At 52.3% G+C, this 15,699-nt stretch overlaps 1 protein-coding gene across 19 annotated transcripts in view; it reads right to left on the bottom strand.

Annotated features, from left to right (window-relative positions):
- Nucleotides 1-15,699, bottom strand: part of ANKRD11 (ankyrin repeat domain containing 11) — a 183,172-nt gene that overhangs the window by 97,133 nt on the left and 70,340 nt on the right. For 18 of the 19 annotated variants that reach the window (XM_058708040.1, XM_058708039.1, XM_058708041.1 and 15 more), the window contains exon 2: nucleotides 14,784-14,865. The exons of the other annotated variant lie outside the window; for it this stretch is intronic. The gene's annotated coding sequence lies outside the window, so the exon portion shown is untranslated. The remainder of the gene's footprint in view (nucleotides 1-14,783; nucleotides 14,866-15,699) is intronic. 19 annotated transcript variants of the gene reach the window in all.

Raw genomic sequence — 15,699 nt, forward strand, 5'->3', positions numbered from 1 at the left:
TCAGCTCTGCTACAGCCAAGGAGAAGCCTGGGGACACCTTCCGTTTGGGTTCACTTGTTCTGTCCTTGTGTAGCCCATCCCTCTCGCCCCCACCCCCGGAAGGAAGTCAACTTTACAGGAGGTGGGGTGGCACGGCCCACAAAGAAGAAAGGCCTGTTTCGAGTTGAAACAAACAAAAACAACTACGAAATAGGGTTTCAAACTAAAGCCTCACCACAAATATTTGGAAATTAAACGTGACTCTTGGATTCTTCGGAGTGGGCTTCAGTCTGAAAGACACCTTTGCTCTTGCTTCTTCAGACTATTTGAAAACCCTAAAATTGCATAGGGAAAAATAACACGAAGACTGTATGAGCTACACTTATTACGAGGTTTACACATGTAATAATGTGCAGATTAGAACACAGGCATCTCATTTCCCAAAACAGGAAATGACCTAGAATCCTGACACGTTATCTGTTCAAAGAATCTATGATGGCAGGAGAAATTACTTCTATACCTTTCTTTTAATTTCTTAAAGAAAAACATCAAATCTGCTTGCTGAGATTATTACGTTATGCTAGGGTGAGTCTGATGGTTTGTTCTGTCATAAACCAATCCCGCTTCATTTTCCTGCCCCTGCTCCCTGTGTGCACACGCGCCCACACACGCACCTGCACACATCCGGTCCCGAATGGTCTCACAAACCCTGGACACCCCTTGCCAGGGCCCCTTTTCCCACAGGCGTCTCAACTCCATAGTGCCCAAACCACAGCTTCTCCAACCATCTCCTCCTTTCCGTGTCTCCTGTCTCCAAGGGACGCCACTGTCCTTCTGTGACCATACCTCAGCATCTGCTTGCCCTCCTTCCAAGCCCACATTCTGGGAGGCCCTCCCTCAGGCCCTCGGTCCCCGAGCAGCCATGGAGTCAGAGACTTGTGCCTGCCTCCCGGGCTCCCTGACCCACAGCCCTCTTGTAACATATGCTCCTGTCCAGCCCCCTTCAGGACGCCTCCTGGTCCGGCACTCGGCGAGCACTCTGGGTAACACATTCCACACCTGGAGACCTGGCCAGCTTTTACACGGCATCTCGCACTACCAGAGGCTACATATTTACTCAACAGGAGGAAATACGTCAACGAGAAGTTCCATTTTTATGTGTACAAAAAAACTGATGCCTAAGAGGAATCACAAAGAAAGTTCTCTAAACAGAGACGCATTTAATTCTGAGGGCTACAAATAAGAAAAGCACAAACTCCGTTTGTCAAAAAGGGAAGTGGGTCCTGACCCACAGCTCTGATTGTGCATCTCCGACGAGGCTGGCAACTCCCAGGGACGCTGCTCCGCGGCCCCTTTCACCACGTCCCGACGCGCAGCACGCTCCCGCCAGGCGCTCGGCAGCCTTGCGCACAATCCAGCGCGGAGAGGAGGGGCTCAAGGGTCCTTGCAGGACAGCAGGCCCCCTGGTCCACCCCACGACGCGGCCACATTCTAAGACTACAACCCCACCCGGGCTTCCGGGTCAAGGAAAACAGAGGGCCCCAACCCCGCCAAGCCCGCCACACCGCTCTCAACCACCAACGAACTCTTGCCAACACAAAAATGCCTCTGACAGAAAAAGTCTTTTCCTATATGGAAAAACCCGAAAAAGATCGTTTCCTATATGGAAATCATATTTTGAAGATATGTACAGGATTTGACATCACAGTTCAGAATAATTGGCCTAAAAAGTCAAAAACAGGAAGTTATTGAGGTACTGACTAAAAGGTCCAGGGTCCTTCTTCCCAATTAAGGCAGATCAGCTCCAGCATCGATGGAAAGTCTGATTCACGGCCTCATCGCAGCCAATTCAGAGACAGGAGTTTTTAGAGAGACCGATATACGTGGAGTACACAGAACTTCCTAACTTTAACAATTTCTCTTACGGGCAATACGTAATGATGTATTTTAAGTTATTGCAATCCACGTCATCTTTAAATATCCGCAAGATTTGGAAAAACATAGACAAATTTTTTAATCCAGTGGCCAGGTTGACCTAAAAGACAAGATTAAAGTGAGCGGAGGGAAAGCACATGACTTAAGGAACCCAAGAGAATCCGTCTAGGACAGCAGGTGCGGGTCGGCTCCGAGGAGGGAAGAGCCACGCAAGGGGCCTGCGGGAGCCCCGGGGAAGGGCAGTGCACAGGCGCAGCCCGCGCCGGCCAAAGGCACAGTCAGAGAGGCAGGGAAAAGAGCTCTGTGAGAGCCACACACAAGTCACGGATGTGTGCCAGGCCCATGCGCGCGTGCCCAAAGACAGATGATCTGCACGGCCTCATTTCAAGGGGGCAGAGTTTTACGTTTCCACGAGGGCTCCAGGAGGGGCTCACCACCCAGGGTCCACAGAGTCAGGAGCCCTCTGAAAATGTAGGCTAACGCATGTACTGTGGGGAGAAAATACATGACCAGACCCTCCTAAGCCTGTAAGTGTTCAGTGATAGACAAACACAGGCAGACGTGGCTTGTTGAGCTGTATTTTCCCACAGAGACCAAACAAACAGCTTCAGACAGCTGTTTCCAAGGTGTGGTTCGAGGACCCTACAGATCCCCTGCAGCCCTTTCAAAATGTCTCCCAGGAGAACGCTGCATTTTTAGCTGGGGTAATATTTGCACTGATGATGCAAAGTTGACGGTCTAAATTTTGCTGAAGAACCTCCAGGATAAAGCAATGCTTATTAATTTCAGTAGATCCCAAGTCTCTATGCTTCTGGTTTTTATATCCTACGCGACAGAGAAGTATGCAGGAAGCACTTCTGTATACCAAGCAGGTGTCTCCAGCACAAACACTTTTCCAGGGCACATGGGTTTTATGTGTAAGAGTGACTGACATGCAAACTCCAGCTATCCTGCTGTGGCATCTGGCAACTCATGTCTGGAAAATAACAAAACAAGCCTGCCATTACAAGGAAAGCACCTAATTTACTGCCAGTGCAAAACTTATGCACAAATGTTCGAATTTTGGCGCCCCCCTCCCCGCGCCCCCCCCCACCCCCCACCCATGCGCAGACAGCTTCTGACAGCTTTCAGGCTCATCTGAGGAGGGGGCGGCTGCAGAAACGAGAGGGACTCTCGGACATAATGAGAGGCAGGACATCAGCATCTGGAAGATCGAAGTTAACTCAGCACAAACCCAAACTCACATCACCAACGCACACGGCTGCAGAACCGAACGCGAGGGAAGACGCAGTCACAAGGCTGGACAGACCAGGGGGCTCCAAGGAGCAGCGGCCCCCCGGCCCCCCACCCCTGGCCAAGGGGAGCTCCACGGGACTGCTGACCTTCAGCATGCAGACAGCCGTCTGTGGAGTGTGGGTGTCGTTTCAAAGAACATCTCCAAAATTAAGTCAAAAATGATTCCAGTACTCTTCCCTCTTCCAACTACACATTTTCTTTGCTTACTTTAACCAACTTTTTATTTCGGAAAATGTAGTTGTTTTAGCAAAACCGTGTTATACAGTGGGTTTATTATCCGTGCTTTTAAGTACAGTTAGTAAGCAAATGTTTTATTAACAGACATACCTATTATACATACAGACAAGAGTTTTTTGGACTTCTCTGTGTTTACAACATAAAGGGTTTCTGAGCCGCACAGCATGAGGACAGAGCCCAGGAACAAAAGGAGCGTGGCGATGCCACCACCCAGGCCCCGCCTCCATCACACAGCCTGCCAGGGCCCGGGAACACTGTCCCCTGGATGAGGCAAGAGAAAAGGTGTACGCATACAAAATCTGAGTGTTTAAAAGAAACGCTGGCTTCCAGACTCCTTGGGGTGGCTCCAGATGGCCTTGTTCCACAGGCACCACGGAGGTGTGCCTGACCCCACCCGCTGGACCTTTCTGCACCCGTGCTCCTGCAGAGACAGGAAATGCAGCCACCTCTGACGGAGGTGTGTGGAGACCAGAGAGCGCGCCCTGCGGGCTACAGGTCAGGCACACAAGGAGCCAGCCTAGGGGCCTCTGGCTGAGGCACGTCTCTGACTTCGTCCTTTTTGCTCAGCAAGAAAGAGACACCATTTTAAATTTTACAGCGTCCTTTTGTGAGCCCAGCCCCAGTAACATCCTCTGAGTGTCAAGATGAAAATGATCCAGAATCCTGTAACGCAGGTGTCTCCGAATTTACAGACGAGGAAACGAAGGTCTACGTGGGAGCGGCGAGGAGGAGTGAGCTGACTGAGTCCAAGTCGCCCAGGCTGGTTACCAGCACCAGGCCAGCCCTCCTTCCAGTGATGTGCACTCTGCCAGCCAGGCAGGAAGGCAAGGAGGCCTGAGGGGCAATCCTGGTGTTGAGTCAGGATACAGAGCCTACTCCCAAAACCGACCAGAAAGGACCACAAGGCATTCTATGTGGTGACCAAGTGAATACAATTAAAATTGTTTACGGAGAATCTGGTGACATCTTGAAACAGGTAAAACCCCCAGTGAACCCCAAGTGTTCTAAACCGGGGTGGAGAATCGCGAGTCTAGTCTGCGGGAGAGAAGCTAAGTGCCGTGGACGTGGGCACACTGCAGGACAGACTCAAGTGCGCTTCCTAAGGGGTCCCGGCAAGGGCCTTGCACGTCTGTGGACCAGGAGGTGGCCCGCAGGGGCTCCAGGGAGACCACAGCCTGGGGCTGCCCTCCCTGGGAGGGTCTCCTGAGGTGGACACCTCTTCAGACTGCTGGGCAGACACCTGAGCAGGACGTGCGGAGAAATGCAGGAGGGGCAGGAGAAACTCGGCCCCTGCTCACCCCAAATCCCACTCCTGCCCCAGTCCCTGTCCACCCCCAAGCCCCTCCCCCCCAAGCAACAACCTCAAGTTACGTTTGGTCTGTTTTAAATTCACGACAACCTGGAGCACGTAGGTCTGGCAAACTGTGAAGGGCCCGAGCGCGGGCTCTCTGGACGCGGGGACACTCCGGGTGGGGGGTGCGAGGCAGGCTGGAGGCACAAACCAGAGACCCCGTGGCGTCACCCGTCGTCACCCAGACGAGCTGGACGGCGGGAAACCGCAGCGATGCTTTTCCAGTAACGCGCCAGCAATCCTTGGAGCTCCACGGTGTGAGAGGTAAAACGCTTGCCGCGAAGCCCTCACTGCCAGGAAGACTCCCCCTGCCCCGTGCCCGACATGCTCACTCTCTCTGCTCTCGACAGACTGTCGAATACCCAACACGTGCCAACCCGCACCAGGCACAGGGACGCTTTCAAACAATCACCGCGTGGCCCTGTCACTTGCCAGTCTCAGGGTGACCCTACGAGAACTCAGAACCGGTCTGTCCCAACCAACTGGCCTCACTTCCTGGATGGTCTGTGCTGCCCGGGGGGAGACGCCTCAATAGAAGCCAAAATCCCCCAGGTTTACAGGTAAACTGAACAACATTTCAGTTCCAGTTCAACATCTGTGGAACTTAGCGAGCGTTCAGCCAGGATTAGGCAGCTGATAGTGGCTTAAAAAGTACTTCTCCATCAAAATGACGTGGTTTGTTCAACTTATTCTCTGTCCTCATCGTTGACATGGATTAATCTTTTTTTTTCTTGATGATTTGAGATTGTAAAAGTTCTCCAGCTCTGGCTTAACAAAATTTTGCAGATCCAAAAGAAAAAAGGAAAACAAGTGCTTCCCCAAACAACAGTGTCAAGCACCCACACACAGAGGCCCACAGCCTGCAGGGAGGGTGGAGAGTGCGCGCTGCAGGGCACACGAAGGGGCAGGGAGGGGCAGGGCTGTGCGGGGACGCAGCACCAGGGGCCAGACCCACGACAGGACCAGAAGCGAGGAGCAGCCGGCCTGGCCTCACTGGGGGGCAGCACGGCTCGCTGGGAACAGTCACCTGAGGAAAAGAGCCCTCTAGGAAGTCAGTCGTCGGCACAGACCTATGGGCCGGCGGTGCCCCAGCCTTGGGAACACAGACGCCCCAGGCACCTGTGAGCCTGCACAGCACAGGCCCCAGGAAGGGAGCCAAAGGGAGAACACCTGGTCCTGTGTGAGGCTCCTCGGATGTCACGGGACACGGGGCACACCGTCGCACGCAGTCCCTCTAAGGCCCTTCGGGAACGAAGCATCAGGTTAAAGGGTCGGAGGCAAACAGCAGGCCACGCTCTGTCCTGAGGCCGATGCAGCCCTGCCCCCAAGAGTTCCCCCGAGTGGGAGGCGCTCCGAGCATCCCTGAGGCCGGAGGCTGTGCTCCCCGGTCCCGACCCTACAGGGCTGTTCTGACAGCCCAGGTGGAGACAGTGCCACGTCAAGGCACTGCTGGGCCCTGGCTGGCACTCCCTTCTCTGGAGCAGGCAACGTGCGCTCCTTGGCAGGACCACCGGAAATGCGGCGTGTCGCTTTAAAAGAACTGAACGTCGGACTTGTGGAAAGCAGCATCTAATGGTTTCTCCTCTCCAGGAGGCACCTGGGCCACGGTCAAGGGCAGGAGCTTCCCTGCACACCGCCTGCCACAGCCTGGTGACACCTGGGCAAAGCGGGAGAGAAAACCTAACAAAATTTCTCTCCTTTAGCATTTCCTCACAGTCATTGTCTTTTTTAAGATTTTACTTTCAGTCATCTCTACGCCCAATGTGGGACTCGAACTCACAACCCCCAGATGAAGAGCTGCACACTCATCCAACTGAGCCAGCCAGGCGCCCTGTCCCCACAGTTATTTCTAAGTGAATCCCAGAGCAGCTCTTCCCCCAGAATCTGTGCCCTCAAATAATTTTCAGCAGCTTATAATAGATGCCCTACTTAGGTAATAAAGAGAAAATACACTGTGGTGCACATTTGCAAAACAGCTAGTGATAGAGCAGTGACTTCCCTGCCACACTTCCTGGGGACAGAGCCGATTACGTTCAAGGCAAGGTGTGTGCCTGGGGCTCCTTATCAGGAAAGGCGCTACTGGGTATCCTGGGGACCCACCCAGACACCCCAGGCACTTGGGGCGCTATGCCCTCCTGTGCGCCCCCCCCCAGGCCTCCCCCAGACTAGATGAATCATGGTGAATCTCAACTGGTCTCCAGCAAAACTTCAACCAGATAATCACCAAGGTCCTCAATCCAGTGATACACTTTGTTTTCGGTTTCTTAATTACAAACACACAGCAAGGGGTTAGTGCAATGAGTCAGAAGTCCACTTACTCTGGACTAGCACATATAGAACAGCCTCCAGGAAGACCCATTTTACACCCACACTATGACCACAGCACTGTCCCCAGGCCTCACACAAAGGCAGGGGCACACGCTTATTAACAAGGGACAGGACCACCTCCCTGGCACTCCCTGCAGCGGGGAAAAAGAACCCAGTTACAAACCACCCAGAGTGCTCTTGAACTTACAGGCAATCCTGGAGGAGAAACAGAAGTTCACAGCCCCCAGAAGGACGTGAGCTGTGGATAAAGGACACTGTGGTGAGGGAGACAGATGCACCCCTGCTGCTCAGGACCTCAGGGGACAGAAAGGGCAAGGACAGCGCGCAGTGGGACAGCAGACTTGGAGCAGGCAAAATGCAGCACACGCCTGCACAGAACGATCAGGAGAAGGACTTCCTTCAACAAGACGGGCCTACGTGTCTCCCCTGAGCTCACCAAGCACAACTGAGGACACCACACAAAGCCGTGCTCCCCACCAGGCTGTGCCCCACTGGGGTGTGCCAGTTCCAAAACAAAGATGCTCCGGGAGGCAGCGGCAGACAGCAAAGAGAGGAGAGGTGAGGGGCGCGGAGAGAGCGGACAGGGAGAGGATGGGCAGGGAGAAACTCAGAGAGCCCAGCAGGACTGACCACTGCCACGTGCCTCTCCCGCTGGCCCGGCCCCCCTCCCTGCCCCTGGGCCACTGACAGCACAGAAAGAGCAGAGAAATTCATGGCTTTGTTCACAGGCTAACATTCCATCTTCATTTAACTTATTAAAAAAAAAAAAAAAAAAAGAGCCAGACTGATGGGTCATGGACGAGGATCTCATGAACAGTGTGGGGGAAACCATGGTTGTCCCCCAGCAGCTACAGACACACACGGTGGTGCTACTCCCCCTCAAGTCGATCCCGGACACCAACAGCAAGGACTCCCAGACAAACGTGCATGCGTGTGACCACGGCCCCAGCTGGCAGGGCTCTGAGGGTGTGGTTCCGGTTCAAAAGTATTGGGTACACGCAGTCAGCAAACCAACACTGGGTGAGCTGCCGGCCAGGAAACCTCACACTGGCATCGGCCACCGCAGGCCTGTACGAGGTTCTCCACGGACGAGGCCACGGCCCTCAGGACGCGGCTGCACTGTGTAAATGCCAGGGGCAAGCCTTCCAAGTCTACTTGTCTCAGGCTGCCAGGTGAATGGAGACAAGGGGAAAAGGCATGCAAAGCACCACCCAGGCTGGTAAGTGGCCTGACCAGGCAGAAAAGGCCAGACCCAGCAGACAGGTCCCTGGACAACAGAGAAGGAAAAGGATGACAGGCAGGAGGCCCTTAGAAATGGGCCTCACCCTGGACCCAGGTTTCACTGATTCTGCTCCCGGGCCTTGTTCTGGACCTGGCCCGTTTTCAGTGCATCACTTCCGCCCAGGACCAAAGGCTTGAGAGCATCAGGTGCTGGTGATGAGACTTCACCCTCCACCCCCCCACGCACAGACGTTAAATACGAGCAAACGTGCCCGTGGCACAACCATGGGACAAATTTAAAAGAGGGTTCCCAGGAAAGCCAGCTGCTGCAGAAAACCCATACGGCCTACTCCCTTCCTGGACACGCCAACACCTTGACCCTTGCCACCAGCTTACTCCTATCTTCCCTAAAGTCAAACGCTAACACAACTATCTCTTGCGTTCGCGTAGGGACCCGAGACTCAAACGCTCACTCTGCCACCGATCAGCTACGGCACCTCGAAAACCCTACTTACTGTTCAACATCTTTGAGGCCTAGAATCTTAGGGAAAAAATGTGGAGGGGCACCTGGGTGGTTCAGTCGGTTGAGAGTCTGACTTCAGCTCAGGTCACAGTCTCACGGCTCGTGGGTTCGAGCCCCACATCAGGCTCTGTGCTGACAGATAAATAAATTAAAAAAAAAAATTTTTTTTTAATGTGGAAAATGCTACCTATTTTCTTGGGAAAACCCAAGAAAAGTAGGGGGGAAAAAGGACGTAAAGTGAGGTAACTGGGAGATGCGAGTCAGCAGGTGCTCTGGAGTGAGATTCCTCTACAGGTGGGGGACACAGAAGCCCAACCCTGGCCTCTGGTGAGGTGGTTCCCAGGGAAGACTGAACAGAAACCCCAAAGAACAGCAGACCTGGGTGAAGGGTGCCAGAGAGCCAGCCCACAGAACAGGGCCAGGCAACAGGGGACTCAGAGGAAAGGGCTTCAAACACAAAGGGATTTTTTTTAATGTGAGCCGACACACCTGATCATAGCTTTTCCTACAAAAACCAGTCAAAATAGAGTTTCTCTAGCTACACCGCCCCAGGCTCACCTACAAACCTCTGTGTGCCCCAGACACATCTGTGGCCACGGAACTCAGGCCCAAAGACTGGTTCCGTGATCCCAGGCTGAAGACCAGCCAGCGGGCTGCAGCGGCCCATTCACAAGCGTGCTCGGGGGCCCACCGTGTCTCCGTCCCTTCCCCACGAGCTGTGGCCGGTATTCCCGCGGGTCCCCTGTAAGTCGCTCTGCCCACGAAAGTGCAAAAGCACATTAGAAAACGGGCGCCGACGGTGTCAGGGGAGGTGAGCCAGACTGCAAACTTTTGAAAAGAACGAAAATGGCTTTTTATGTGAATGGAAGTTTTAATTATAACACTGAAGTTTAAAACACGGTGTTTCCAGGCCAGGATACCCTGGAGCTCCACAGGGTTTCTTCAATCAAATGTGGTCACACCTCAATGGGCGTCTCCATCTCCTTCGCACTTCTCAACGCTCCGTGCTGCTCTGCTACAGGGCCGAGGTCAGCACAAAACAGGCACCGGACCGGTCACCTGAGCACCACCTGACACTCTTGTGGGATCACCTGCCTCCAAGGCAGCATCTTGTCAGCCACTAGGATGCAGTGTTTAACTCTGGTTCCCACTAACAAAAAATGAACCAGAACAAACTGTAAAGAGGCTGACTGCATCCAGGAGATGAAGAAAATGGACAGAGGAGAAGACTCAGGAGAAGCAGCGGCGGGAGCGACTCGGCCAGGCCCACAGAGCAGGTGCAGGATGCCTGCCCAGCTGGGGCGGCCACCAGGCGAGCTTATCCCGCCCCGCCCCCGCCGGCCCCCAGAGGCCCAGAGCTGCAGGATAACCCTGTCTTCACCCACCGCCCCCCAAAATTACCCTTCTGCCTTTCCACCCTCCAAAAATACCCAGGGTTCACACCGATGCTGCTCCCTTCTGGTGTTCAGAGATGGACAAGGGACCCAGGGCTTATTTTTTCCAAGAAACAAAACCATCCGTTAGCAAAAGGTAACAAAGTCAAAAGCTTTAAAAGGCAAGTGTCATTTCATTTCCAAAGAACCTTTCCTCGTTTCCCTTACTTCTTTCCCTCCTTCCCTATTCTTGCCCAAGCAGAATGTCCTCCAAGCCCACAGGAGCTTCCACCCAGGTCCAAGGCGGGAAATCCAAGCTTAGACTGAAGGGGGAGGGGACACAGAGCTACAAAAGAGAACACGGAGCAGTCAGTGTCAAGGAAGAAAACGCATGTGTACGCACAGTGCACCTGTGTCTGGAAGCAGAGCCTTCCACGCCGGGTCACACGGCGAGCAGAGCCCTGGCAGCCGCCCACTGCCAAAGTCAACATGCTCTGCCCGCCCGGCCTCCACACTCGGCTGCCTTCAAGCCAGGTGCCCAGGAGGGGGACCTGCCTGGCCCAAGGCTCAGGACTCCGTGCTGGCACTTGCCCCGCAGTGGCAAGCACTGTCATGTGGGGACGGCAAAAGTTTCTGGGGAAAAGTGCATGGACACACTGTTAATTTTTATATTAACCAAAAAACATGCATTTAATGAATTCTAATTCTAATGACATCTAATTTACGTAGCTGAAGGGAGCCTAGTCAAAGAGTATTCTCTAGAACTAAATACACAATAAAAATTTATCACACTAAAAAATTCAGGAAATTATACTGGCACAATTAATTAGCTAAACATATCTCCAAGCAAAGTGTGCTTTGTTATCTATTTTTAAACCCTAGCAAAACCTCTTTGTTAAAAACTCAAATGAATTAGCATCAGGACCTACAAGTTCCTTACAACCTGCAAATCCAACCCAGCACTGCTCACGGTCCGTGGCGGCACGTAGAGCTCACGGGCAACCACTTGTGCTGTGACCATGAACTGCACCTAACGGCCAAGGCAAATCGGGTTGGCGGTCAGGTCAGAAGAACTTCCACTCCTACCACACAAACTCACGAGAGCCTCTCTCTGTTTCAATACCGGATGGCATCGTACTCTGGGTCCAGAGGGCGCCCTCCAAGCTGCTGCTCGGGTGGGGTCCCTGGTGTCGCCAGTGCACGGACAGCCGGCACCGGGGCACCCGGTTCTACCATCAGCAAGACTTCTGGTCCCTGTGCTTGGAGGACACAGGCCACGTGCAGCCATGCACACCTCTCCACATTGAGTACCACCTACAGGGACACCCAGCTCAGCATCACATCCAGGGAACCTGAAACTATGCCCTGCAAGTTCAGTGTTTCAGCAAGTCACAAAGCGACCATTTTTTTCTATTCAGAGGTGTTCAAACTAACAGTATAAACCATTAAAATCTACACCTCTGTTCATGTAAACACTACCTGTGGGGCACCTGGGTGGCTCAGTGAACGCACTGAGCATCAGACTTCGGCTCAGGTCATGGTCTCGTGGTTCGTGAGTTCGAGCCCCACGCTGGGCTTGCTGCTATCAGCCCAGAGCCCACTTTGGATCCTCTGTCCCCCTCTCCCTCCCCCTCCCCAACTTGTGCTTTTCCAAAAATAAATAAATATTTTTTAAAAAAAAAACACTTGTTTTATTATTTTAACATGCTACTTTCAGAAATTATTTTGTTTTTGGAAACATAATTCTGAACTCCTGTTTCACAGCAAGCATGAGTGTAAAACTTACACACGCTGCCAGGGGTCAGGGCCGGGAGACAAGTCTGACTCACGTGCACACACTCTCCCCTACCCCTGGTGAAGTGGGAGCCGCTATGAGCCCTGCTCTGGAGAGGCAGGGACCCTCTACCAAGAAAGATGTTAGCAAAGCAAGAATCACACCAGCTGTCAGCTGAAACTAGCTTTATGCTAAACAAAGGTTTAAAAACTTATCTGATTATTTTAAAGCTTACATTTTCATAGAGTTTTATTCCCATTTACAGGGCCACTTAATCTCAGAAGAAATCTTTAAGATGGGTGTCACCATTACCGCTTCACAGGGGAGGAGCCCAAGGACTGAATGCAGAAAGCCAAGTCACAGAGCAGCCTGGCACATACAGGCTGTCTCAGACCCTGTAACGGAGTCATGCTTGAAACAACTCAGGGCGGGACCAGCCCAGAACCATCCAAACTGGGCGCCTAAATGATGCTCAGAGACGAGAGCACAGGATTAAATACTCTGGGATTTAGCAAGCCCACCTCTTCTCCCACCTGACCTAAATGGCTCATATTCGACCTTAGGGGGTCAAAATGAAAATTAATTACTGATGTGAATAACCGTGAAAAACTACTAGAGAGCCTATAATCATTCTGTTTTTCAGATTCTGCCTTTTGATTCCAGGAATGGTCAGGGAGGGCAGACCTCAGCAAGCGGCACACTGCTATGGGCCTGGCCCTGCTGCCACACACAGCGGGGCCACTCCCCAACAGGTGGCCCGGCCTCCCTGCAGCCACAACACGCCTCACATTAACAGGAACCTTTATCTTTATTCAATCCAAACACTAGTCTTTTCTTTAAACAGTCCTTTGTTAAAAGATTATTACAATCAATATTACCTGAGTGTTTATGGTTCACGGAAGTAATAAATGGCATGAGACACCCTGGGTTATTCTTGTGATATGGTCAAAAAAGTTAATCCTTCCTATGTTGAAAACCTTCTAAATGTTAACACATCTATTAACTCCACACCCCTGGGCCAGCCCAAGAATTTGCCGGCAAAGAGTTGCTAGTAACTTGTTTTCTTTTAATCAGGAAATACATTATTTTGAATCACCAAAGACTTACTAAAAGCCTAATTTAAGTGACGTTTCCTTTTTCCTCGTTATAAATTAAGACCAACATTACAGTTTTCAAACAAACACAGAGCTCAGCCTCCCGGTGTGAGTGGGTTCGGTTCTCCCTCTGCCTCATCTTTTCCTTCTCTCCTGGACCTAGTCTCTCCGTGGCTGCCCCACTGCCTATGACGAACACACACACACCACCACCACCACCACCACCACCACCACCACCACCACCACCCCCAGAGAAACTACCCTGGGGAGCCCCCCGCAGGGTGTTACAAAGCACCCCACCACCCCACCTGATCAGCAACGCCTCCACTGGCCACACTGGCTTCTTTCTAAGCATTAACCATCCTGCAGATTAAGGGAGGACAATTCTAGGCCTACTCTCAGGGGCATCCAAGATTCCCGTGCTGTCAAACCTTATCACCATTTCCAAGGAAATACTTTGGTCAAGTCAAAGGGACAGGCCAGGAAGCTTCCACGAGGCCTGATTCAGTGATGGCTGAGATAAAGGACACTCCACACCAAAGACGCAGAGGGAAAGGTCTCTTTCATGTCTGCTAGGAACAACAATGCAAAATGGGTTAACACATCTTTGGATGGTTCGCTTTAAGACACACACTAATGCCTGGCGTAGGTATGAGACACGAAAATCGACCGAGAGTTTTCTTTTCAATCTTTAGCGATCTACACTCCAGAGGAAATAAATGCCTTCCAGCGCAACAATCTCCCCAAGGTGGGGAGGGGACTCTGTCCTGGAGCAATAGACGCCGCACCGGACCTGAACCTGGGGTCTTCGGGGGTAAAGTTGCCCCTCCTCTCAAAAACCTTGCCAGTGGTTCCCAGAAGGAAGCAGCAAGTAAGCAGGGCAACCTGGCCAAAGATCCCATTCCTTACCCACCAACCCCAAGAGCTGGCCTCGAGCTTCCAGGGATACCGCCAGTAGCTGCCCAAACACACAGGACACCAGACCTGAGCACAGCCAGGCCCCCACTGCTTCCCCCAGAGGTGGGAACAATCCTCAGAATCAAAAAGCTCTTCTTCACGCCAGGTGTTCATGCAATGTGCACAGAGCACAAAACAAAGTAGTCAGTACAGGGTCCCGATGGTCTCCAGACCCCTTGAGCACAGAGCACTTTAGATAAAGAGGTTGAGCAGGGGCCCCTGGGCGGCCCAGTCCGGTGAGCGTCACTCTTGATTTTTGGCTTCGGTCATGACCCCAGGGTCGTGGGATCGAGCCCATGTCAGGCTCCAAGCTCAGTGTGGAGCCTGCCTGAGATTCTCTCCCTCTTTCCCTCCCACCCTCCTCCCTTTTCCTCTGCTCACACTCTCTATCAGTCAATCAATCAATCAATTAATCAATCAATGAAAATAAAGAGGCTGAACAGAAATAAACCCCCTTCGCGGGCCAGTCTACCAGCCTGGGCTCCACAGAACCATGTCACTGGGATACCAGAGTGCCGGTTATCAGCCCACAGTTCACCACCACTTCTCGGAGACACCCTCATCTGAGTGAGGTCCAGAACAAGCCCCACAACACCCAGCCAGCACTATCAAGCCCGAGAAGGCCCACGTGGAAGTCCAGCATGATTTTCATGCCCCTTCTTACAAAGCAAAGAAAATAACAAACTGATGAATAGCAGTGCAATAAAATATTTACCGATTCCATAGCTGAAAGCTGACGCTGACGAAGACTGTATCTGAAATCCAAGGGGGCGCGTCCCCGATCGGCGCTGTGTGTTCTGAAACGAGAGAGCAACATCAGCTTATTATACGTCTCTACCTCAGGTCTCTGTCTCATCTCAGTCTCTCCATGAGGGGCAACCAAGTACTTCCCTGCCGGCTTCCTTCATGTCACGGAACTAAGCACAAGAGGGTTTGAAACGTGTGTCTGGCTGGTGTGGGCTACAAAGGGAGAACGGGCCCAGGAAAGATGCTCGTGCTTGATGATTTGCGTCAGGACACCATCCAAATGGGAACCTCTGTTCTCAGTAATGCTTCCTGGAAAGCAGTGCCCGGAGAGGCCAGGTTCAGGAAAGAACCCTCAGTGGCCTACGGGTCTCCTTGGAGATGGGGCTTCAGGACTGGGACCTCGAAGGGACCATTCAGAGACTTTTCTCTTTACATGGAATTTGACGGAAATCTCGCAATTACTAAGGCTTTGTCAAAGTTCTGCATTTTGCATCTTCTAGGGACATCCTGTTGCGGTCAGAAGAAAACGCAAATTCTCCCTCTGGCTCACAGAGCCCCGATGACCGGCCTCCCACAGCACCTGCTGCCCCCCACCCCGTGTTCAGCCTCCACCTGGAGGCCTGAACCTTAACAAATAAATCAAGTGGCCGCTGGGGCCTTGTCAGTAAGAAAAGGAGAGATTACGGCACAGTATCACGAAGAAACCTGGCTGAATAAAACTGTATCATCTCCTAGGAGGGCTCTGAGACCTTCAAGAATAAACCAAGACAGTATCAAGAAAAAACACCACTAACTCACAACCCTTTTTCCACAACCCCATCAGAACATCACACTCTCTTCGGTCTCCAAACACATCAAAAGTATGGAGTCACTAAGGGACTCAC

The sequence above is a fragment of the Neofelis nebulosa genome, chromosome 17 (assembly GCF_028018385.1).
Source record: "Neofelis nebulosa isolate mNeoNeb1 chromosome 17, mNeoNeb1.pri, whole genome shotgun sequence".
In the NCBI taxonomy this organism is placed as follows: Eukaryota; Metazoa; Chordata; class Mammalia; order Carnivora; family Felidae; genus Neofelis; species Neofelis nebulosa.